Source organism: Dermacentor variabilis, chromosome 9 (genome assembly GCF_050947875.1).
Source record: "Dermacentor variabilis isolate Ectoservices chromosome 9, ASM5094787v1, whole genome shotgun sequence".
Classification (NCBI taxonomy): Eukaryota; Metazoa; Arthropoda; class Arachnida; order Ixodida; family Ixodidae; genus Dermacentor; species Dermacentor variabilis.
The window spans coordinates 43405472-43429962 of record NC_134576.1 but is presented as its reverse complement, the minus strand read 5'-3'; the positions used below and the strand labels follow the sequence as shown (position 1 = coordinate 43429962).

The following is a 24491-nucleotide window of genomic DNA, read 5'->3' as shown; positions in this document are numbered from 1 at the left end:
GCCACGTATTTATATTTGTAAAAAGAAAATTGCCTAAGTTCATCTCTGTGAGAGCACCTACATCAGTGACCAGATATTTTGTTCAATCTCTCTAAACAAGAGCAGCCTTCTGTATTTGCCACATAAAATTTGCTGAGAATAGCAGGAAGTGTTGTGACATTAAACATGCAACTGCTCTGTTGCAAGCATGATGTATAGTGTTTTTCACTGAAGTGCGGGTGTGTGGCTCCGAGAGAACTTGACTTTGGTCCTTGCAAGTTTTGAGTAATGCGGCCTTGCTCTAGAATAAAACCAGTTTCTTTTCGGGTTTAGTACAGTATATAATTGGACATTTTTAATTGGCACAGTCAATGACTTTCTTTTTAAATAGTGCACACTCTTAGCTATTCTGCCATGGTCGGAGGCTGTGTGTCTGTAATCTTATCAGCATGTTCTGCTTTAGACATGTTAGTGAGAGCCACACTTTGGGAGCTGCTATGTGCTTTTCCTAAGGCACCTGTGTTTCAGAGAATAAAAAATTCATGCACGCACATTTTTTTAGCAGAAATAGGTGTGCTAAAGCCCTAAGCCCTTTATGAGACACTAGTGTGTGCCTTGCAGGAAGTTCTATAAGAATGAGGAAGAAAGAGAAACCAGAAGTCTAAAGCAAGTCATAAAGGTGTCGTGAAATATTTTTTTGGCAAATGTGAAAGTATTTTGTGGTCAGCATAGCATTTTCTAAAAAGTATATCCCCAAAAGATGTCTTCAAAAAGGGCTACTGTTCACAAAACTGACTGCATTTTGGTTGTTGTCCACTATCTCTCAACTTCTTTGCTGCATGTTGTTTGAGGCACAACTGTAGCTGCATCCCACTAGCCATATCTGTATCATTCCACAGCATTTCCTCCTTTCATGAAAGCTGTCCTACAAGCTGGTACATAGAGTAGCTCTAAAAGTGCTTTTGTGACAGTTGTGTGCTAATAATGACTGCATCAGCTAGAAGGGGACTACTGCCCATTGTGAAAAGCTGCAGGTGAACATAATCGTTAACAGTGTGCTGTACCAAATAGTCCCTTGCTAACTTTCAATACAGCAGTTCGATATGTGTGGTGTCATTGTTTGCAGAAAACTTCACTTTAGAGGATGTGCATGATGAGAAATTACAATGGATGCACCATTGTCTCTTTCAAGCTTAGCTTGTAAGACTTCTAACTACCATATTTACTTGAACATAGGCTGGCCGTGATTCGAAGCCGACTCCTAGAAGTCTGAACCCAGGAAAAGAAAGAAACACCTCAAATGTAGGCCGCATAAAAAAGCGAGGACAGGGCTCACAAAATGAAAACAGAATTTATTGAATGATGACCATGCCGAGCTCATTCTACGTTGTCATCGCTGTAGCCTCGTTGCTGTCATTCTTATTGCTGTTATCTTCAAACACTGCACTATATTCAAGCAGTAAATGTCACCCTTTTTACGGCGCAGGCAAAGAAACATCTCCCTTTGCCCCCTCCATCAACGGACGTTTTTCTCATCGATGCCGAAGTCCCGCCCGGCTTAAACATTTGATCGTGCCTGTGCGGCTAGCACATCTTTTCATTTGAAAGCAGCACTATAGTAGCATCGACGTTTTAGTGCCATTACAATAATGTCATGCTGCACGCCGATACCACAGAATAAAGAACCAGGTCCACGACACACGTCAAAACACAGGCTTGTATAGTTCAGCTCGCTACTGGCATAGCCAGTAGCGGCTGCAGTACTGACTTTTCTAGGTAGCACTAGCTGCGCACCATTTTATAAATTTCAATTAAAAGCCAGCGCATTTTTTAAACTACAAATCTAAGCGAACCCTAGAATTTGTTATATGATTATTTGAAAAGACCTGTCGGCCTAGATTCGAATAAATGCGGTATATTCTACCTTGTGCCCTTGTCATAAAACATAGAGCACTAGTTCAAAGTGAGATGTTTGCGTAGTGTTTCGTTTTAGATAAGCGAGTGATAGTTGTCCAAATGGCATGGTGAAGTAACATTTTCCTTTAAATATTAAAACATGAGTAATATGAGATGCCGTGACAGGGCTTTAGGCTTGCTTTAGCCATTAATTGTCTTGAAGTTGCTCACAAGCCTTTAAAGTCAATTTCATCACTTACAAAATGACTACTGCAGCTGCGTTTTGATTTTCCAACACCGTGGTACCTTCCAACAGAGTTCAGTTAGAAGGATTTATGGGCTCTTTTGCATTAAGCGCATCCTATTTATCCATGTTTGCTTTTAAGTGATGTCGTGCCACATTTTTATGCTTTAGTATGATGTGTGCTGTGAGCAAAAAGTGATACAGATTTTTTCATGTATTCATGTATTTCATGTATAGTATGCTTTTGTACACTGTTTTATGATGCCTGTAAATAATAAAGAGCATTTTATGACTGGTTCCTTGAGTGACCATTGCTTGGGGGCTTAGCATACAGCTTCACGAGTGGCCCCTCATATTATCGCAAGTAATACATTGGAATCATGGGGTGACACCAAACATGCAATGTTTCATTTTCTCTTCATTTGCTGATCCACGTCTACAAATCTGGAAATTAGTGCCGCAACACTGTGCGACCAACAGCAGTCTTCAATTGCAAGCCAGATTGAACTTGCAAATTATAGGTCTATTGGGGCATATATTAGTCTTACAAGCCAGTCTACTTTCAGCCCTAACAGTGTGACATATTTCGAATGAGCTTTTTCCTCTGAAGACAAAAACAAGTTTCTCATTCAACACTCACTGCGTGAAATAGGGTAATTGAAATGTGCACTTGCAGCATGCTAACAAATGTCATTAAACAGCATTGTACTTGTGTCAATACATGCTGGCTGCTTGTAAATCTGCATGTAGACACATACATGTAATAAGAAACAAGCAGTACAATGGAGCGAGAGCTGTATGTTCTTTCATACTGTAGGAGACGGCTGTCCTGGCTCTCTTTAGGATACGATGCATACTCTCATATTGTAACGAGTGTGACCTAGCTGATCCTCGGGCAACGATCACGATGGATCACGTAGTGTCAGTAATTCGCAGATAGCTGCCTTTGCCTTGTTGCAGTCTGTCTGTACATTATCCTAATTCACACCTGGAATATTAAGAAAAGAAACCAGATGACAAACGAGCACTCATCTAATTCTTTCGGTCTGTTTTCTCTGCTCAGTTTGTCCACATGCCGAGCAGCAAGCCCAAACAGCCACAATTATGAAAAATGCCTGGCTTTCGTCATTCCATCTAATACTGGTGTCGCAAAGCCACTTTTGATTGCAGTCAAGCCTGATGCGGATCACATTTCTTGATTGCAATCGACAGTGATAGCTGGTAACACTGTCGACTTAAGCGATCCTTGGATGGAGTTTCAGGTGTTGCAGGTCCAAGGTACTTGTCAAATTTTTCTAATGTGCTGTAAAAATTTCAATATAAACTTATCTTCTCTTTAAGGAAAATATTTCGTTTGTCATTGTGAGCATAGGGCCGTTATCGTCAGCTGTTTGTATACAACTCTTCCCGACATATTCTTGCTTCTCTTTACGAGTCGCTCTTGTTTACTTGTGTAATAATATCCTATTCCTTAATTTTCTCAGTTTTCTGGTTCATTTGTATATTTATGGTTTCAGTAGTCTTCAGTATGTAAACATGTGTCCTCAAAAAAATTCAATGCTACTCATATTCCGTGGATTCATACTAACCATTGGCTGAGCATCGAGCCAGTGTTACGCATGCATTGTATCAAACAAATGGTCATCAGCCTACGATCGCGATAAAGATGCTCAAACCTGATGCACGCATTCTTTATCCTAATGGAGCAAGATCACGACTGAAGTGACCGTGTGGCACCGGTATAATTGCAACGTGCAAATACAACGAGAAATCAATGGGAACTCATTCAACGGAAAAATCACTGGCAGTGCACAATGTAAATTCTGTTGAGCTCTCACTGTAGTCAGTCAACTGGTGTTGAAATTCCATGTAATTTGACTTGACTCAGTTATAGTACAACAAATCGACAATGGAAATTCAACACCCATTTTCGTAAGGGCTCGGATCGGGCGACTATCTCCCCGCACACAGAGACGTTCCTATAACGCACAATGAGCTTACTAAATTATTTTACTTAGAGAGAAGGGTTTTCCCCCGCCTCACTTTAAGCTTAGCAGGCCGCAAGTGGGCACACTCAGACTACAGCAAACGAACTCTTACCCAAATCCGGCGTCCCTTAGCAGCATATATCCCGAGATTATACTAATTGTTCTTGCGTGGCCTGTGGTGAGGTTGCTAGTTTGCCTCATATGCTCAGGGAGTGCGGGTCCCTGGGCCCGAAGTTCACCAAAGAAGAGTGGTACTCGCTCCTGGGAAGTCCCGTCTTTGAGGACCAAATGCTGGCCGTCCAGCGGGCCCGTGATCGGGCCGGCTTTCTTTTCCTTTCTTTTCCTTTCTTTTCTTTCGAGGAACCCGTATGGGTTTCCTTTGTAGGAATTGCTACGAACGGGTGGATGTCTGATTTTCCCTTTATTCATTACTTTTCTCCACCTTGCGGGTTTCTGCAGAACTGCTACGTCAAGACTCTTGCCTTTGCTTCGTGTTGTCGACAAATTCGACTTCGCCCTGCCTTCTTCTAGCCGCCTGGTTAGCTCAGATGGTAGAGCGGCTGCCCCGGAAAGGCGGTGGTCCCGGGTTCGAGTCCCGGACCAGGACGAATTTTTCTTCAACTATGAGGCTTTTCTTTCGAGGAACCCGTATGGGTTTCCTTTGTAGCAATTGCTACGAACGGGTGGATGTGTGATTCTCCCTTTATTCATTACTTCTCTCCACCTTGCGGGTTTCCGCAGAACTACTACGTCAAGTTTAGTACTTGTTTGATTACGTGTACTTGTCTTACTGCAGTGCTTTGTTGCTGTAATGGTTTGTACACACATGTACAATAAAGGGTGATTTTGGGGTGCAAAATGTCGGCAAAGTATTGGCATGTACTTGTACGTGAAAAAGAAACGTATACTTTGCGTAGGTATTTCTGTACACCCACTTGAGCTTTCATTAGGGCTGAAGTACCCCGGTTTAAGCAAAAGCATGTCACAAGCACTGTATTGGACCTTCTGATGGTACTTCGATGCACCCAGTCTGCCGAGAGAAGACCGCTGGAATGTGTTGCTTCGGTGAGAGCAAGCAGGGCATCTGAAAAAAGTAAAGCCAATAATTTATCTTCACTCATGCAAGAGGTTAAACCATAGGCGTCAAATTTGTTTATGTTCATAAAGATAAGGAAGCGTCAGCATTGCGAACATAGGAGATAATGAACAAATCTTATTGAAAAATATGTAGTTTCATGCAATTTCTGTGTTTCAAAGGAACATGGATTATTGTGGGAGAATTAGCTGTCATATTTAGCAGGCTACTGAAACAAGTGTTATAGGAAAAAGATGGATATATTGTCTGATTAACAATGATTACTACTATTGAAGCAGCAAAACACAAGCATAAAATACCTTTAAAAACAACACCGACAGGTTGAGATAATAAATTACTCAGAAACTAAATCCTTCTGCCAGAAAAGTAAATACCGTAGTGTACTGGCTTTGGCATTGCGCTGCTAAAGTAGTGGGCATGGGATCGAATCCCGGCCACAATGGCTGCATTTCGATGACAGGGAAATGCAAAAACCCCTATGTAACTTCCATTGGGTACACGTTAAAGAAGACTAGGAATCCCGTCAACTTGAAGTTATAAAAACTGGAGGAAATATCGGGATAAGGAAACTCACAAAAGTAGAAGGCGCTGGCCATGCGAAGACCATATAAAGCCTTTCATGGTAGGTACCAGCAGCCGCTAAATTTCTTGCAAATGCTCAGTATAGCAGAAGCGGTATCTTTCGGTAGATCACTTTTGCGAGGTATTGAACAAGTTGGCACCCGACATGTTGGGCATTTACGGGCAGCAGCAATTCTTTCACAGATCATAGCAAACACTCTTACACATAGGTATTGACACGTCCAAATCCTAGTGACACAAAATATCACGAGACTGCTCGTATGACAAAAAAGTTATCGACTGGCAATACTGCCCAAGGGCCGAGATTTTGTAGCCATACCTTTCGCTTGATTATGCGCCACTCTTTCTTTCACTGCTTTGGCTGGCTTATCTTGTACTGATAACAAGGGTGGAGATCGCTATGACAATTTGCGAAGTGCGATTAGAAACGGCATCGAAAAATGTTTTGTAACAAAACTGCAGCCCTGAACTCGTTAATAAAGGAAATACCTATAGCATACCAATCATTTGGCGCAGCGCAAAGCATGCCGTAGTGTGCCGGTCCGCACAGAGCACAGCAAACTGACAACTCGCCGCACACATGCGAGCATGAATGTTTCGGAGGTCACGTGTGCCTTCTTGTGCTCATCGCACATTCTAAGGGGTGAGAGGAACACTCCGCCAAGATTATCAATGATATCGCAGCCGCATGTGAACAGTAGGTAAGAGTGGCGTAGAATGAAGTCGAATTTTCTACGAACTTGCAATATTGCCACTTTTTGGCAATATCACAATTGCGCACAAAGTATGGAAACCTTTGGGTGATGACTTTTCCCCTACATTCTCGAAGTCTAGATTTCGAGATATCAGGAGCACAGTGCCAACGAATTTTGTAATAAGAAGTGAAATGTACATAGAGTTAACAAGAGGCCAGGAAAAAAATTGAATTGACTGATATCTCGAGATATCAGGGTTTGAGTTCAGAAGTGTCTAATGTATAATACAGAGTCCCCGCTACAGCATGCCTCGTAATCATATTGTGACTTTAGCATGCAAAACTCAACGATTGAAATTTTTTAAATACAAATACTACATTCATAAGATAAAATGTTTATAGAAAATAAGCTGAATGCAGCTAAATATACAATAATTTGATACTTTCCAAAGCAAGAAATTCTCAAATGTTTTGAGCAACGATCTACTAAAGTCAAGATTACTCCCACCAGCTTTAAATTGTCTATTCTGCCCTACCTTCTTTACCTTTAACCAAAATTATAAGCGCAGCGTACATCCATGGTGGTGAATACAGCCAAAAAGATTTATGCCATTCCTTGATGAAGTGCATGGTATTGTTTCAAGCGACAGCACAAGTGTGCATTGTGATCATTAGCCTATGCAAATGGTTTCAAACTTCTTGATGACACAGGCCCTTGTAAAGGTTCACAAGTCACTGTGGCTCTCCTTTCATCAGTTTTTGTCCGAAAAATCATACAGATTAAAACATTAACCCGAGTTTGAACCTGTTAATGCATTGTTTCATAAGGATGAAAGTGTGGCCACTGACCAAGCCAAGCCGAAAAAACTCAGATTCTGGAGCAGAGAGATTTCTGGGTTACACTATGGCAGGTAAGCTCGTTGGCCTTTTTTCTTCCTTCAGAAGCAGATGACTTATGGCATGTTCTACGGTGCAGGTTACTTTTGCCAGGATCGGGTGAAGCATTTTGTTTACAGGAGCAGATTAACACAAGCAGATCAACGTGCGAGGTATTAATATGGGCAGGAGTGACGTAGGGTGGGAAAAGGTGTTACGGGTTTGGTGCCGCGCAAATGACGACCGTCTTTTCAGACAAAGACACGCAACAAGAAAATAATTTGGCCCGTTGGTTCTCCCAAGCCCCGTCAGCGACCCAGAGGCCAGGTTTGTACGTTAACGTTCCAAACACGGTCTGATGTGGTGGTTCGGCAAATTAACAATTGCACCCTATTCTTTTAATGCGTTAGCATTTTTAGGGTGCTTCATGTACTTTACAGCTGTTATGTATGCATGTGTGCACGCTTTTTACTTTGTTTATCTTGTGCACTTCTGAGACCACGCGCCGGTTCGATGACGCCACCCTTTGTGCTAGATGCCAAAAACTGTCAATAAGAAAACGCAAAACAGTACTCCCGCTGCAGTACCCGCCTGCAGTACACGCGTTCCGATGATGGCAATCCGTTTTGTCGCTAAACTAATTTGATACAAACGCATACATGTTTGTTTTCCACAGGCTATGGATTCCAATGGCCATAAACTTATCAAATGGTAGGGGAGAGAACGCGTGGAATTGCAGAGGCATATTTGTCGCTTTTTATTTCAATTTTTTTAATACTGCAATCATTATGCGGTGATTTTCGTAGGGTAACACAAGCGTAATATATACAATAGTCTGTACAGAAAATACACAGGTTGTGACGAAGATCGGCAGGCTGAAGAGCTCCGTTGCCATCGCGCGGCTCGTACCCAGTTCGTTCGCTGGCTGCGCCCTACCTGCTGTTGCCGCGTTGGTCGGTGCTCCTCCACGACCCGAATAAACCACCTTTACAATTGGTGGAGGTGCTGGGTACAAACGGAATTCTGGAACTTCGCAACCGGACACTGCAGCCTGTCTTCATTATGCCGGAAGAAGGACTACCGCAACCACAACCCGCAGCCCCGGTGACTACCGTGGACTGCCCCGGCCCGTTTCGTCAACGCGACCCGCCCATCTTCAGCTGTACCAAAGATCATGACGTAGAAGACTGGTTCGCTGACTACGACCGGGTGAGCATCCACAACCACTGGGACGACACCAAAAAAAACTGAATTACGTATCGTTTTATTTGAGCGGTGTCGCCAGCGTGTGGCACCGCAACAATGAACGTGATCTCACGACGTTGACAGATTTCAAAACTAACGTGACGAAGGTATTCGGGCGCCCCGCCGTTCGCAAGCTTCGCGCCGAGCAACGTTTGCGCAGTCGTGCGCAACAGTGCGGGGAGACATTTACAAGTTATATAGAAGATGTTGTCGACCTCTGCAACCGCGTTGACGTCACAACAGCTGATGCCGAGAAGATCTGCCATATCTTAAAAGGCATTGAAGGCGACGCATTCCAGATGCTGTTGGCGAAAAATCCGGCTACACTCTCTGAACTCGTCAGTCTCTGCCAAAGCTTCGACGAACTCCGCAAACAACGCATAGCCACACGCCAATCTCCTCCTCAGGCGACTTCGATGTCGAGCTTGGCTGTTACCCGGATAACACGTCGCTACTGCTACAGATCAAGGAGTACGTCCGTGAAGAGGTGGCTCGTCAGCTTTCTCTGATTCCCCTTACACACGGCCAGTCAAATTCTCCGTTGGCGCCCGCTCTCCAATCTGTCATCAAGGAGCAGGTAGCCGACCACATTCCGCCTTCTCTCCAGCAGGCTCCGGTTGCCGCTCCCCTGACGTACGCCGAAGTCGCTTCGAGGCCTGCACCACAGACCTACGGTCCCCTTCGCCCTCCTTTGCGGCCGCCCCTATCCGCTCCAGTCCGGCCACTGGTGCAGTATGCACGGCCTCAAGATCAATGGCTCACGGAAGACAACCGCCCTATTTGTTTTTATTGGGGCCGTGCTGGACATATAGCACGTCACTGTTGCGTCCTTACACCGAACGTCCCCAACAATGTGCGTCCAATGCGCCACGTTTCCAACAACGCCGCAACTATTCGGACACCTCTGAATCTCCTCCTGTCGTTGACACCGCATTCTCCGCCGCTCGCAATTCACCTTCTGCTCGCCGTCGCTCGCTTTCCCCGATGCACCATCGTCGGAGCCCTTTGCGCCAGGAAAACTAAATATCGCAGTTCAGGAGGCGAGAACTGCGGTGCCAGCGAAATGTATAAAGCATCGCACTTCCCCGAAGAACGTTATTGAAGTCGCAATAGAAGGAACATTGACACTAGCACTTGTCGACACCGGCGCTGCACTTTCAGCGATAGATGCCCGTATTTGCCGCAAGATAGGAAAAGTGACGGCGCCGCTTTCTGGACTGTCAACTGCCAACGCGCAGCACGTCGAGCCTTCCGGCGCCTGCACTACTCGTGTCGTAATTCAGGAGGTCCTCTATATCATAGAATTCGTCGTGTTGCCATAATGTTCACACGACGTCATATTAGGTTGGGAGATTCTCTCCACACATCACGCTATCATTGACTGCGCCCGCGCCGAAATCGAGCTGTTTCAGTTTTCGATCGATATTACCACTTACCATAAGGACCATTGTCGCAAAATCTCTGTTTCAGAAGACACCGTTATACCTGCCTGGTCTTCCACTCTTGTCAGTATCTCTTGTGACTATGTATTTGACGGCACAGTACTCTTCGCTCCGTCTGAACTCTTAGTTCGCCGCCGTTCACTACCACTGCCGTTCGCCATCCTCGAGTTCAAAGCTGGCGCATCGCTCATGTGCGTCTCAAACCCATCGGCTGAACCAATTACTGCATGCCGCCGTGAAAGCCTTGGCAGAGCAGAGCCACTGACCTCATCTTCAATATTTGACACCATGGACGACTCCACTTATATTGCTGCTTTCGACGCATCGTGTCCTCAGTCACTCCGCGTTCTTTTACGCCAGCTATTGCCAGTGACCTTACGACGACGCAGCGCGACGAACTTCGCTTGCTCCATGGCCCTTCCTCTTTTGATTCCCAAGCAACATCACTCGGTCGCACAACGACTGTTTCGCACACCATCGACACTGAGAGCCATGCACCAATCCGACAGCGTCCCTACCGAGTATCGGCGACTGAGAGACGCGTTATCAATGACCACGTCAACGATATGCTCAATCGCGGTGTCATGCAGCCTTCTAGTAGTCCCTGGGCGTCACCAGTCGTCCTAGTTATAAAAAAAGACGGCACCATACGATTTCGCGTCGATTATCGAAGGCTTAACAGGCTTAACAGGACACCCAAAAGGATGTATACCCGTTGCCACGTTTTGACGACGCACTTGACTGTTTGCAAGAAGCGGAGTTTTTTTCCTCCTTAGATCTCCACTCTGGCTACTGGCAGGTGCCCATGGCTGACGCTGACTGTTCTAAAACCGCGTTTGTAACACCAGACGGCTTGTATGAATTCACTGTAATGCCGTTCGGTCTGTGCAGTGCGCCCGCCACCTTTGAACGCATGATGGACGGCATCCTACGCGGCCTGAAGTGGCATACTTGTCTCTGCTACCTGGACGACGTTGTCGTCTTTTCTCCTGGGTTTCCGACCCATCTTCGGCGTTTACATTAAGTTTTGACCTGTCTCCGGAATGCTGGTCTCTGGCTTAACTTAAAAAAAGTGCCGATTTGCAGCTCGAAAACTGACTATATTAGGGCACGTTGTCTCCAAAGAAGGCATTCTTCCTGATCCTGATAAACTTCGCGCCGTATCCGAATTTCCGAAGCACACTAACTTGAAATCACTACGCAGCTTCATTGGCCTATGCTCCTACTTTCGACTTTTCGTTCGCAATTTCGCTACTGTGATCGCACCAATTAACGAACTTCTCCAAGGCGACAATGAACTTTCTGCTTGGTCGGAAGCCTCTGAGATGCCTTAACGACTCTTCGTCACCTACTCAAGTCTCCGCCAGTATCCAAAAAAAAAAGTATCCCAAAAAGTAGCGAAATTAGTTACAATAACGTCTGAGGTCAGAGAAAGCGCCAAAACTTGTCCTGGTAAGAGTCAGTACAAACGAACCTGCGTCACACGGCCGAGGTGCTTTTCGTCACAAAGTCTGGTGCGGCGAGCGCGCCCAAAAACTACCGAAACAAGTTATAATAATGATTGGGCACATAGAAAGCGTCGCAGACATATCCCAGTACGAGTAATTAACTCAAATTAACTACGCTTGGACGGCGAAGCTGTTTTTCTATAACTGCGTCACTAAATAGGTTGCGTTTTGTGCGGTAAGCCTAAATTTGCTTGAAGTGCGTCACAGAAGGTCAATCAAAATTGCTCACATTGCTGTAGTCCAGTAGTGCAGCAGCGCCGTGTCGAAATGCAGACCGAGCACAAAGGAACGCCAGGAGCCCAAAAAACGAGCTACATCCGAAACAGACGGGTCGCCAAGTACGCGAGCTTCCCATGCGCTGGCGGCATCACTCGCTCCTAGCTGTGGCATGTCTGGCGCATGACGTATGCACGCGCGTCTGGCGTGCCGCTAGCTTGTTGCTATGCAACGCAAGAAAAATAACTCGCAAAGCATAAGTTCATTTAAATTGCAGTGGTGGCGTAGAGGTGGAACACCCGCCTCGCGTGCAAGAGGTCCGTGGTTCGAATCCCGGTGCCGACAATCTTCCACCGGGTTAAAAAAAAAATCCACGTGTTGATAAAATTGCACAAACAGGCCTAGAGTGTCGCCTGATCCCGGTGACCAGAACCGGTAACGCACTCCCTCACCAGAGCAGGATTGGCCACCCTGGTGCAGTACTTGGCCACAACATCCTATATGAACACAACAATCAAACCCCGGCCCTCAGTCCCCAGCAGCTGCGAAGCAACTGACCCCGGCGGCGGTCATACCTGCGACGCAGCAGTGGGTGCTAAGAATCACTGGCTCCGGACAGGCCGCCATTGGAATATGAACCTGGCAACGTTTAACGTTAGAACGTTATCTAGTGAGGCGAGTCTAGCAGTGCTATTGGAGGAATTAGAAGGCAGTAAATGGGATATAATAGGGCTCAGTGAAGTTAGGAGGCCGAAAGAAGCCTATACAGTGCTAAAAAGTGGGCACGTCCTGTGCTACCGGGGCTTAGCGGAGAGAAGAGAACTAGGAGTCGGACTCCTGATTAATAAGAATATAGCTGGTAACATACAGGAATTCTATAGCATTAACGAGAGGGTGGCAGGTCTTGCTGTGAAACTATATATGAGGTATAAAATGACGATTGTACAGGTCTACGCCCCTACATCCAGTCATGATGACCAGGAAGTCGAAAGCTTCTATGAAGATGTGGAATCGGCGATGGGTAGAGTGAAAACTAAATACGCTATACTAATGGGCGACTTTAATGCCAAGGTAGGCAAGAAGCAGGCTGGAGACAAGGCAGTGGGGGAATATGGCATAGGCACTAGAAATAGCAGGGGAGAGTTATTCGTAGAGTTTGCGGAACAGAATAATATGAGGATGACGAATACCTTCTTCCGCAAGCGGGACAGCCGAAAGTGGACCTGGAGGAGCCCGAACGGCGAGACTAGAAATGAAATAGACTTCATACTCTGCGCTAACCCTGGCATCATACAAGATGTGGACGTGGTCGGCAAGGTGCGCTGCAGTGACCACAGGATGGTAAGAACTCGAATTAGCCTAGACCTGAGGAGGGAACGGAAGAAACTGGTACATAAGAAGCCGATTAATTAGTTAGCGGTAAGAGGGAAAATAGAGGAATTCCAGATGAAGCTACAGAACAGGTATTCGGCTTTAACTCCGGAAGAGGACCTTAGTGTTGAAGCAATGATCGACAATCTTGTGGGCATCATTAAAGAGTGTGCAATGGAAGTCGGTGGTAACTTCGTTAGGCAGGATACCAGCAAACTATCGCAGGAGACGAAAGATCTGATCAAGAAACGCCAATGTATGAAAGCATCTAACCCTACAGCTAGAATAGAACTGGCAGAACTTTCGAAGTTAATCAACAAGCGTAAAACAGCTGACATAAGGAAGTATAATATGGATAGAATTGAACATGCTCTCAGGAACGGAGGAAGCCTAAAAACAGTGAAGAAGAAACTAGAAATTGGCAAGAATCAGATGTATGCGTTAAGAGACAAAGCCGGCAATATCATTACTAATATGGATGAGATAGTTCAAGTGGCTGAGGATTTCTATAGAGATTTATACAGTACCAGTGGCACTCTCGACGATAATGGAAGAAAAATTAGTCCAGAGGAATTCGAAATCCCAAAGGTAACGCCGGAAGAAGTAAAGAAAGCCTTGGGAGATATGCAAAGGGGGAAGGCAGCTGGGGAGGATCAGGTAACAACAGATTTGTTGAAGGATGGTGGACAGATTGTTCTAGAGAAACTGGCCACCCTGTATACGCAATGCCTCATGACCTCGAGCGTACCGGAATCTTGGAAGAACCCTAACATAATCCTAATCCATAAGAAAGGGGACGCCAAAGACTTGAAAAATTATAGACCGATCAGCTTACTGTCCGTTGCCTACAAACTATTTACTAAGGTAATTGCAAATAGAATCAGGAACACCTTAGACTTCTGTCAAGCAAAGGACCAGGCAGGATTCCGTAAAGGCTATTCAACAATAGATCATATTCACACCATCAATCAGGTGATAGAGAAATGTGCGGAATATAACCATCCCTTAGATATAGCTTTCATTGATTACGAGAAAGCGTTTGATTCTGTCGAAACCTCAGCACTCATAGAGGCATTACGGAATCAGGGTGTAGACGAGCCGTATGTAAAAATACTGAAAGATATCTATAGGGGCTCCACAGCCACCGTAGTCCTCCATAAAGCAAGCAACAAAATACCAATAAAGAAAGGCCTCAGGCAGGGAGATACGATATCTCCAATGCTATTCACAGCGTGTTTACAGGAGGTATTCAGAGACCTGGATTGGGAAGAATTGGGGATAAAAGTTAATGGAGAATACCTTAGTAACTTGCGATTCGCTGATGATATTGCCTTGCTTAGTAACTCAGGGGACCAATTGCAATGCATGCTCACTGACCTGGAGAGGCAAAGCAGGAGAGTGGGTCTAAAAATTAATCTGCAGAAAACTAAAGCAATGCTTAACAGTCTCGGAAGAGAACAGCAATTTACAACAGGCAGCGAGGCACTGGAAGTCGTAAGGGAATACATCTACTTAGGACAGGTAGTGACGGCGGATCCGGATCATGAGACGGAAATAATCAGAAGAATAAGAATGGGCTGGGGTGCGTTTGGCAGGCATTCTCAGATCATGAACAGCAGGTTGCCATTATCCCTCAAGAGAAAAGTATATAATACCTGTGTCTTACCAGTACTCACCTACGGGGCAGAAACTTGGAGGCTTACGAAAAGGGTTCTACTCAAATTGAGGACGACGCAACGAGCTATGGAAAGAAGAATGATAGGTGTAACGTTAAGGGATAAGAAAAGAGCAGATTGGGTGAGGGAACAAACGCGAGTTAATGACATCTTAGTTGAAATCAAGAAAAAGAAATGGGCATGGGCAGGACATGTAATGAGGAGGGAAGATAACCGATGGTCATTAAGGGTTATGGACTGGATCCCAAGGGAAGGGAAGCGTAGCAGGGGGCGGCAGAAAGTTAGGTGGGCGGATGAGATTAAAAAGTTTGCAGGCATGGCATGGCCACAATTAGTACATGACCGGGGTTGTTGGAGAAGTATGGGAGAGGCCTTTGCCCTGCAGTGGGCGTAACCAGGCTGATCATGATGATGATGATGATAAGTTCATTTACGCGCAAAACTTTCTTTAGTTTTAGTGGGAAAGAATAAAAAATATAAAACGTTGTCTGCAAGTTCATTTCACATTCTTTTTTTCTGATGCTCGCGTCAACTAACGGATGGAGTTGAAACTAGGCGTGACGTGTTTCCTGTTGCCAGTTTTTGCTGAGTGTCCACTCTTGTTGAATTTCTTTCTCTGTGGTAATCACGGAGGAAGGAAATTCAGGAGAGGCCCTGACGTCACTCTTTGTGAAGCTAAAGTGAAACCGGAAGTTGGCGTTACTCATGGCGTTGCTCCGCCTATCGGGCCGGCTCTCCTCTCTTATTTACAATTCTCGCGAAACCACGCCGTGCTGCGCGCAACCGTGCTTCTCGTACCCGCGCGCTCCGCAGTAATACTAAACAATCGTTAGCACGTTAGCATGATTCGGCCAAAGAGGGCAAAATTTCCCGCGGATATTCCTTCCTCCGTTGCCATTCCCATGGCGCTGTACATTGTGTACAGCGTTGCATGCGCGTTCATTTCACGAACTTTAGTTCCTCCTGTCCCGCCTGGCGACAGCAACATCTGGGAGAGCACGGTCCAGATAACGCAGCGCAACAAAACGCGGAGACCAACGCAAATCTGCCCGCACGGCGCCTTTGCCACGGTACGAAACCTACGGAGCAACACGTGTGAGCGCACAGAACCAAAAGAGAGCCGCCTTTGGGGCCCGAAAGGCGTCGTCGCTACAGCAAAGAAATAAAAAATCAGCAAAAAAGAGGAGTCTACTACGTCACTTCCTCCACACTTTTCTCCTAGCTTGCGGAGGGGGTAGGGCCTCTCCTCAGTTTCCTTCCTCCATGATGGTAATATTCTTCCCGCGTGGCAATAGCTGGAACGCAGCGAAATTACGATCTCTAAATCAATGAGGATGGAGTCTAGAAAACTAACAGCTATTCAGTACGACACAATTAACAGCCTCACAATTTACTCTGGAAGCCGAGGCAGTTTTCTGCAAAATATTTTTAAGAAAGGAATAATGTGTCGGTACTTGTATAAAAGCTACGAAAAAATTTGAATACGACAGAGTTCTTTTATTCAAGTATATTTTGTAACAAGAACGAAAAAAAAGACGGCCGTGGCTTAGCTTGGTTAAGCCTGGTGATTGCGAAGCAATAGTGTGTTATTCTCGGATCAGCTGGTAGTATGGCTGGTGGTAGTCTTGGGTTGTGCTAGTGTTACGGCTTACAGTGAATCATCTAAGCACCAGCGCGTCCAGGTGCATCTCGGACTTGACCACGCCGTTGGCGAACGCCCGTATCGAGCTGAAGGACGAGAGGTCCAAGTAGCGCATGACGACGTTCTCGATGCTCGACACCCGCCGAACGTCGGCGGCTGCGAGGAGGCCGCTGCTGATGTCGCGACACGCGAGGATGACTCGGGTAGGGTGCCTAGATGCCAGCGCCGCCGTTCAGGGTGGTGCCATTCTTTGACCACCCCCACGCCGCCTCTTTCTCGCTGGGACGCCATATTGAATCACGGCGGGCAGTCAGAGTGGTCGTAGTTGATCGGTGTTAACAGCTGAGCTTGCGTTGTTGGAGGCACTCGCTGGTGGTTCAACTTGTTTAACAGTGTTCGACTGTATGACTGACAAGCTTGTCAAGTCCACTGAGCCATCATGACGGGCTGTTGTGTGCCAATGTGCTCCGGGTCAACACGTAAAGGCCTGCGTTGTTTTCGCTTCCCCCGGGACTAGGAGCGAAGAAAGAAATGGGAAGCTCAAGTAAAGCGGGATCGATGGAACGCGACTGACAGCGCATATATCTGCGAGGTGAGTTCCAAAACAGTTAAGTCTTATTGGTCCGTATTTTGCAATTAAAGCAAACTCGTGTGAGCCGCTGTTGCATAGGCAGCGTATAGGTACGCGCATACGTACGGGCGCGAGCGTGTTTTTCGTTTTGAACTTAGCTTTTCTACGCGAGTAATGCCCTGATTGTAGAGTCGGACGACGGGGATTTTGATTCGCGGAATATTTAACACTAGCAAAATATCGTAACGTCACACACCTGTTTTATATTTTCACAGAAAGCACTGGCGTCTCCTTTGCCAAGTTCGCGTCGCTATTGTTTAGACAGCAGAGTTATTTTTAAGTTAAGCGAAAATAGACGAACGAAAAGTTAAGTGCTCGTTATTTGCTACTGAAGGCACACACTGCTTGATCTGGAGAGTGCAGCTGTTGTGCTGGTGCCACTCGAAGCCCTGCGGTTTTCTTTGAGATCTCAATAGATAATTGCGGCTCTCATGTCAAAGTGCATACAGGATTTTTTTATTGGTATATAATTGCATCGGGGGGGGGGGGGTGCTATTCGAAAGCGACGTAGCCGATGTTATGATCGCGGGCATATTTGCACTACGCTGTTCGTAAGCAGACCTTATCGCTGCATGTGCGTTCCCGATCGTGGTTGCTATTCCGTGACGGAGCTAAATACCTAAGCAGGATGCACTCATGTAAACGTGCAGCTAACGCACATTATGGGTCAAATTTTTCCTGAGCTTTCTGGCTCGGCGTCCGTCGTAGCTTGCGCGTTGTTTGGAAACGTGCGAGGTTCGGTAATACAGCAACATTTTTTATGAACATTTTCTGTTAAGCACCTTAAATAACTGGTTATTTTTTACAAGTATTTTCGTATCAGCCCAAACAAACGTGAATAATCACAGTTGGTGTTTTATTTATTTTTTTAGCTCCACTTTGAAGAGGACCAGTTTGAGAAAAATCGGCAGGATGGACGCCGCCTGTTAAAGTCTACAGCTCTGCCCACGCTGTTCGACTTTAGACGTGAGTAATAATTGTAGTGGAGCGTATTATTTCCGCGATTTGCAGTCATTTCAATAAGCATTGTGACATGTCTTTTTTATTTTTATTATTCAGCTCAACCTAAACGAAGGGAACTCCCTATGAGACGGGCTGACGAATGTGGACCTGCTGGCGAGGAAGGCACCAAGTCCTCCTCACATTTGCTACAGACGCTGACCAAGAAGAGTCCGCAGAACTGAGTCGAGATAGTACCTCTTGTTTCGAAGAAAATGCAGTCGAGCATGAGAGCAATGAAGATATTTCCTCGCTCTCTGTATGTGAGCTACGAAAGGCTCTGCAAGATGCGAAAAAGAAAAACACTGATTTGCAAGAAAACTTGTCGACATCAAAAAAGAAGTTAAAGACTGTTGCCAGGAAAACAAAGCGGTTAGAAAAAGACCTCTCAACGCTCACAAAAAATCTGGATTTCTTGAACGAGGACCAGAAGGCTGCCTTGAAGAGAAAGAGCCGGAAAGGCAGTGTATGGAGTGCAGAAACCATAAAGAAAGCGCTGCAACTCAAATTTGCTTGTGGCTCTGCAGGCTACGACTTACTTTTAGAACAGGGCAATCCTCTTCCCTCACGAAGAACACTTTGCAGACGACTGCAGCACCTGTCATTTAAGCCCGGCGTCTTGATTGATTAGTAAATATGATGAAAGTGAAAGTGGCCGCAATGTCAAACATTGAAAAAGACTGCGTCATATTTCTCGATGAAATGTAGATTCGCAAGGGTGTCGAGCTAGACCGCAGTGGTGACGGCTTCCTTGGCAAGGTGACGCGCCCTGAAACCGACCGAGCAGCAAACCATGTACTCGTCTTTATGGTTGGGGGCCTAAACACCCGCTGGAAGCAGGTGATTGCTTATCACTACACAGGTGCTTTTGTCAATGGAGAGAAGCTGAGAGACTTTGTCGTCCATTTAATCAACCTTTGTGCAGACATTTCTTTGCGTGCGCTGTGCGTGACATGCGACATGGGGAGCTCCAACCGTGCTATGTAGCGGAGCTTAAACCTGTCAAGCTCCCGCTACACTGTCACTAGATGCACTGTTCCCCACCCATGTGACAATTCTATGTCATTGTTTTTTATGCCGGATCCTTCACATGTACTAAAAAATATTAGAGGGCACCTCGTGCGAAAAGATCCCATGAAACTTAGTGAACAAATAGTGGCAAAGTACAATTTACGCAGCAGTGACATGTCGATTGAGTGCATAGAAGCAGTCCTAAAGATGGACTCAGAACAACTGAAGGTGGTACCTAACCTGAGTACCGTGCATATTTCCAACGGCCACTTCACAAAGATGAAGGTAGGGGTAGCTGTTCAGTTATTCCGGGAAGCACCTGCAGCTATAAGGTACTTTGTAGAGCGTATGAAGCTGCCGCCCGAGGCTGAAACAACAGCCTGGTTTTGTGAAGTAATTTTCAAGTGGTACACAATCATGACTGCACGGCACCCTGTTGTTGCTCTGAGCTTATCAAATGAAAGCAAATATGAAGAGGCTATTGCAACGCTGAAACTCGCTGTTGAAGTCATTGATAGCTTAGGCATTGGCATCAAAAAGGTCTGGAAGCCATGCCAGGCAGGGGTGCTAATGTCCACTGCTGTAGTGCTTCAACTGCATGAATTTCTGCTAAAGAAATGTGGCTATGCATTCTTATTGACAGGACGATTGGCCCAAGATTGCCTGGTGAAGTTGTCTTCGGTCATCAGGATGATTTCTCCTGTGCCCAGTGCTTATGATGTCAAAAATGCGCTCAGAATTGTGTCAGTTAGCCAGTTCCTCAAGCTACCTAAGAATTCTGGTTATGAAGCTGACGACAGCAACTACTTAGTGGATTTCTTCTCTGCAGAGATTCAAGAAGTGCAGAAAGAATTTCAAGAACCCTCGTACGATGATGAATGCACAGAGGGCGAGCCATTGTCTCTTGTAGAAAATGACATCATTGCTCACTTGGCAGGGTATTTGGTGAAGTCTTTTATATCTACTAACAAACCATGCTCCACCTCTACTGAGACCCTGATTGCTGATGAGGCGTCCGATGAGCATGCTCTTGTGCAGCTCAAGGAGTACAATCAAGGTTCTAGAAATTTGGTGTATCTAAGCCATACGGTACTGCGCTTTGTTTCTTCCTGTGAATGTGTCTAAGAAATTTTCACAGGAAAATGATGTTTGTCATTTGGATCACCCAATCAATACATTGACGAGCCTTATTGAGCGGTCAGTTTCTCTGCCACCTAGTGAATGCGCTGACCACCCAAGCGTTATGAGAAAACTGATGTGCCGTTTTGTTGTCATGCGACTGCGTATCTACCTCCGCTGGCTGAACGAGCCTGATTATTCAGACGACGGTTATAGCAGCAAGACTGTGGCTGGCGTGAACTTGTCGTAGAGTACCTTGCTTTAAATCTTACACCACTCCGTAAATAGCCTTTTTACTACTGACTTACTGGCTTATTTTGTAGTTTGCATCTTTCTTCATGCTTTGTTTTCATGTTTGTTGCAAAGGTAACACCACAGTGCACGTAGCAACTTTTTGCCCCTATGTCTTGCTCGCTTATGTGGAGATTTGCATCGTTTTCCATACTTTGTTTTTATGCTTTCCTTTTAAGGTTAAACCCCCCTTTACATACCCCACTTATCTGTCCCTCTGTCTTGCTTACTTGTATTGTAGTTTGCGTTTTTTCATGGTCGACTGCACTTGACATTAAATAAATAATTTGCGCTGTTCTTTTTTGTTTTGTTGCCTTTGCCGTCTGTAAGGTGTGAGGTTGACAAGATAGGTTACATATTGTTCTGCAGCACTAGAAGCTGAGCCTTTAGGGAGCAGTTATTTTCAACATCCTAGCCCATCACCACCCAATTTTGCAGGCAAAATGGGAATTGCATGCACAGGCATCGTCAAAACTACAGCTTTTTACTAAACCTTATCTCGTCGATTGTTTTTCACAAAGCATAAATGTTCAGTCTGCTACTTTTATTTCGGATTTAAAATTGTTAGGAAAGAATTACTGCAGTTATTTAATGACCTCAAATTCACCGTTTTTTGTGTAGGTGTACAAGCATGATTTATATATGAGTACAGATGGGCATGAATAAAATAAATACAATGAAAAATATATGCAGAAATGCGCTTCACAAACTGAGTAATCGTAGCAGAAGAACCGGTGTCCGTGTCCAGAGCGCAAGCAAAGCCTGCATATGAGCGCACGCAAGAACGCTCGGTGGTTGTGCGCCTGTCAGAAAAATAAAACGAGTGGAAAACTTGCAGTAGTGGTTTAACCTACCGCCAATGAGGTGCAATCAGTTTTCATGGGCCTCGTGAAAGAAAACGCAGGCGCAGTGGCAACGTTGGTATACGCGGCATCGTTTGTATGTACCAGCGCCAGCCTGTAAACAGATGTGATTGCACCCCTGCGGGCAATAAACAGGCGAGGAACTCGCAGTTAGACTTTGAAAGATTAAAAAGCAGACAGGTTGTCTTTGCGAGCAAAACAAACGGAAACAGCTCGCGCAACAGAAGCGAAACCAACCGCCGCGCGGCTGTTATCATAGCGCAGGAATTGAAAAACCAAAAACCACGTAGAAAAACAAACAATTTCTTCCACTCGCACGGAGCGGTAGCACCTGCTGGGCAACGGATCTTTAAAACGATAGCGTGTTTAAAATGATAGTCAACTGACGGCACATTAATTGTTCAACCTCGACCACTCGGGGCCCTAAAATTAATTCGTAATTTTACGTCTTCGACCCTCGGATGTTAAAATGGCTATTATGAGTAAAAAGATGCGCAGAGCAATATTGATAAAAAGATTGTTCAAATCAAAGCACTCGAAGCGCGCCGAGAGCATGAACGGCGCCGTTACGAACGCTAGCGCAGCCGATCCTGTGTGCTTCAATATGGCGGCGCCGTTGAGGTTGTCTCCGCCCTGAACGGCGGCGCTGGCATCGAGGCACCCTAGACTCGGGCGCCGCGCCGCGCCCCTGGTGAGAGGAGCGGGAGTTAGGCCGCCGTTGGTGGCTACCGCCTCGCCTCGCAACGGCGTCAGATGGGGCCCCGTTTTTACACAGCTGGTGTGACGTCACTCTAGGTCACGTGGTGTGACGTCACGCAGCGAGGTCACGCTAAAGGTCAATGGTGCCTACCACCGCCTCGCCACGGAACGGGCTGAAGTGCGACCTAAAGTAGTATTGCTTCGCAATAAAAGGGAAAGTGTCAACGAAGTGTCCAAGCAATGGCTGGTAAGGTCAACGTGCAGGGTTGGTCCGATGATTCGATAAACGAATGCTGATTGTGCGCATCTCTTCTGTCCCTTTTTTCATAGTGAGGGCGTAGCGTAAAGCTACACAACGCGGGTTGGAGCCGAGCTTCGCATGCTTCTGCGCCTGCCATACTGCGCATGCGCGAGAGCCGCGGGACGTTACCAGAGGCGCAGCTGCGTCGCCCTCGCTGCCGCCGACTGTGGCGCATTCCAGACGTGTGACTTCGCAGCCTCCGCAGACGCGCCGGCGCCGTGTGCGCCTGCTGCTGCATTTAAGGCCTAAATATAGTCTGATGTAGCGTAAACGCGCGCACACCTTACGTCACGTTGGCGAGAACAACAGCGCCTGTAGTTCGACCCATGGTTCGACCGCCGCCAACGTAACCAGACGCGGCCAACCAGGCCAACGCGCTCCGACGCCCACGGTGTCTAACGACGCTCGCCCGCGCGCCGATAACGTCGGACCTTTGCGCCTTTACGATTGCGGCGCCGCGCGGCACTGCGCATGCGCGAGGAGGGCGCATCGAGCGTATACACCAGAACACCGTGAATTCACAGCGCGCCGCCATATTGATGAGCGCTGGTCGCGCCATCTGTCCCAAGCGCCGCGAAGTAGCAGGTCTGGGCTGCCACGCCGGGAGATGCGACCCGTCGCAAAAGCGAAACTTGGGCTTTTTAGCTGGGGGGAAGGCGTGTTTCGCGGTTTTTCTAACCTGTCATTTTCGCTGTCTCGATCCAATCAAACTTCAAGGCCTCATGCAAGTCCGCAATGGCCACACTGAGTGCTCTGCAGACTGCAGAAGCGAATACATCGGGCAAGCACGCTCTTACGTTTGTAGAAACCGCGCGCTATAAGCTAGAACACGTGTGAGCTGTTATATCTCCGCATTTTTGGCACGTAACCTGTGAAGCAATATAGAGCACTGTGTTGGTGTCATATATTATTAAAGCACGCAGCACGTTGTCTTCTGCACTTTCAGTTTGGTCTTGTTTGTCATGGTCACTACTGGGTTGGCCGCGTTTGGCAACCAACTGGCGAGGTCGTTTGACTGGGCTTATAGCCTGCCTGATTAGCAGATGCCTGCCCTTCACCACCTGCACATTGAAAACAAAATATATATTATAGTGAGAATGGCTGTAGTTCTTTCCCATGCCATCACTTTTGCGAAGATATAAAGTCCTCTCAAATTGAAATAGAAAATACACCAGGCCAATTGTATCGTGCAATTTATCGTACGACATTCAGAACAAAAGCTTACAGCACTCGAACAAGCAGCATATGATGCTAAACCTTCACTCACTGGAAAATGAGGAACTACAGTAGTTATAATGTTAAACTACGTGTGCAGTCAAAGCCCGTATAATAGGGTGAGCATGACAGGTGCAGGTGCTGTACAGTTATTGCACAAACCATGACAGGGCACATAAAATTACCATCCCTACTGAAAGCTGCATTATGAGGGACCCCTTTGGTACAAGACAACAACCGCACCTGCATTCCAAGAAATTAGCCCCATCAACTGCAGCTACCTGGTATCAGACCTGTTTCCCTTGTACGAGGCCATATCGGATTGTTGGCGCTCCCTTAAAAAATAAAACACTAAAGAAAAAAGAAAACTGGCGACAACGTGAAAAATTTTGTTACAAAATACAACAATAATTTAATTAACCACCTTATTTTCCTCGCTGTAAAAACGGGAAAATCTTGCGCTTTGTCCCGCATAACAGCCCGCAAGCAGTTTATAGCTCAGGAGGCTCAAATGAATTCGTTACGAATGACACCTGGAACACCAGCTCTTAAAGACAGGCGCGCTGCAAGAACACCTTCGGCGACGAGCTGTCGTCGTTTACGTTTTTGTGGACGCATGCTACGTGACGAGCAGACTTCGGTTTACTTTGATAGCAATAACGCTCACCAGCAGGGCAACATTCTATTGCCTACAACTTGTCGTTCACGCTTAGTGGTCATGCCGTGCACCAGCTGCAAGTATCGCTAACCGCAAACTCAACTGTTCCGCTTAACAGTCGGGAGCTCTGTATGACTGAAAACACGAAAAGGCTTGCCTTTTTGTTATAGCCAAGGCGAAGCACCGGCACGGGAGTCTTCGCTGTAGGCTTGTTGTTCAGAAAGTGCTCGGAGCAAACCTGCGTGTTAC

The 24491-nt window shown here is 46.2% G+C and overlaps 1 non-coding gene across 1 annotated transcript; it reads left to right on the top strand.

Annotated features, from left to right (window-relative positions):
- Nucleotides 1-4640: 4640 nt before the first annotated feature.
- TRNAS-GGA (transfer RNA serine (anticodon GGA)) lies at nt 4641-4715 on the top strand. Its single transcript has one exon. It is a non-coding gene; the product is annotated as a tRNA-Ser (tRNA).
- The last annotated feature ends 19776 nt before the right edge of the window (nt 4716-24491 follow it).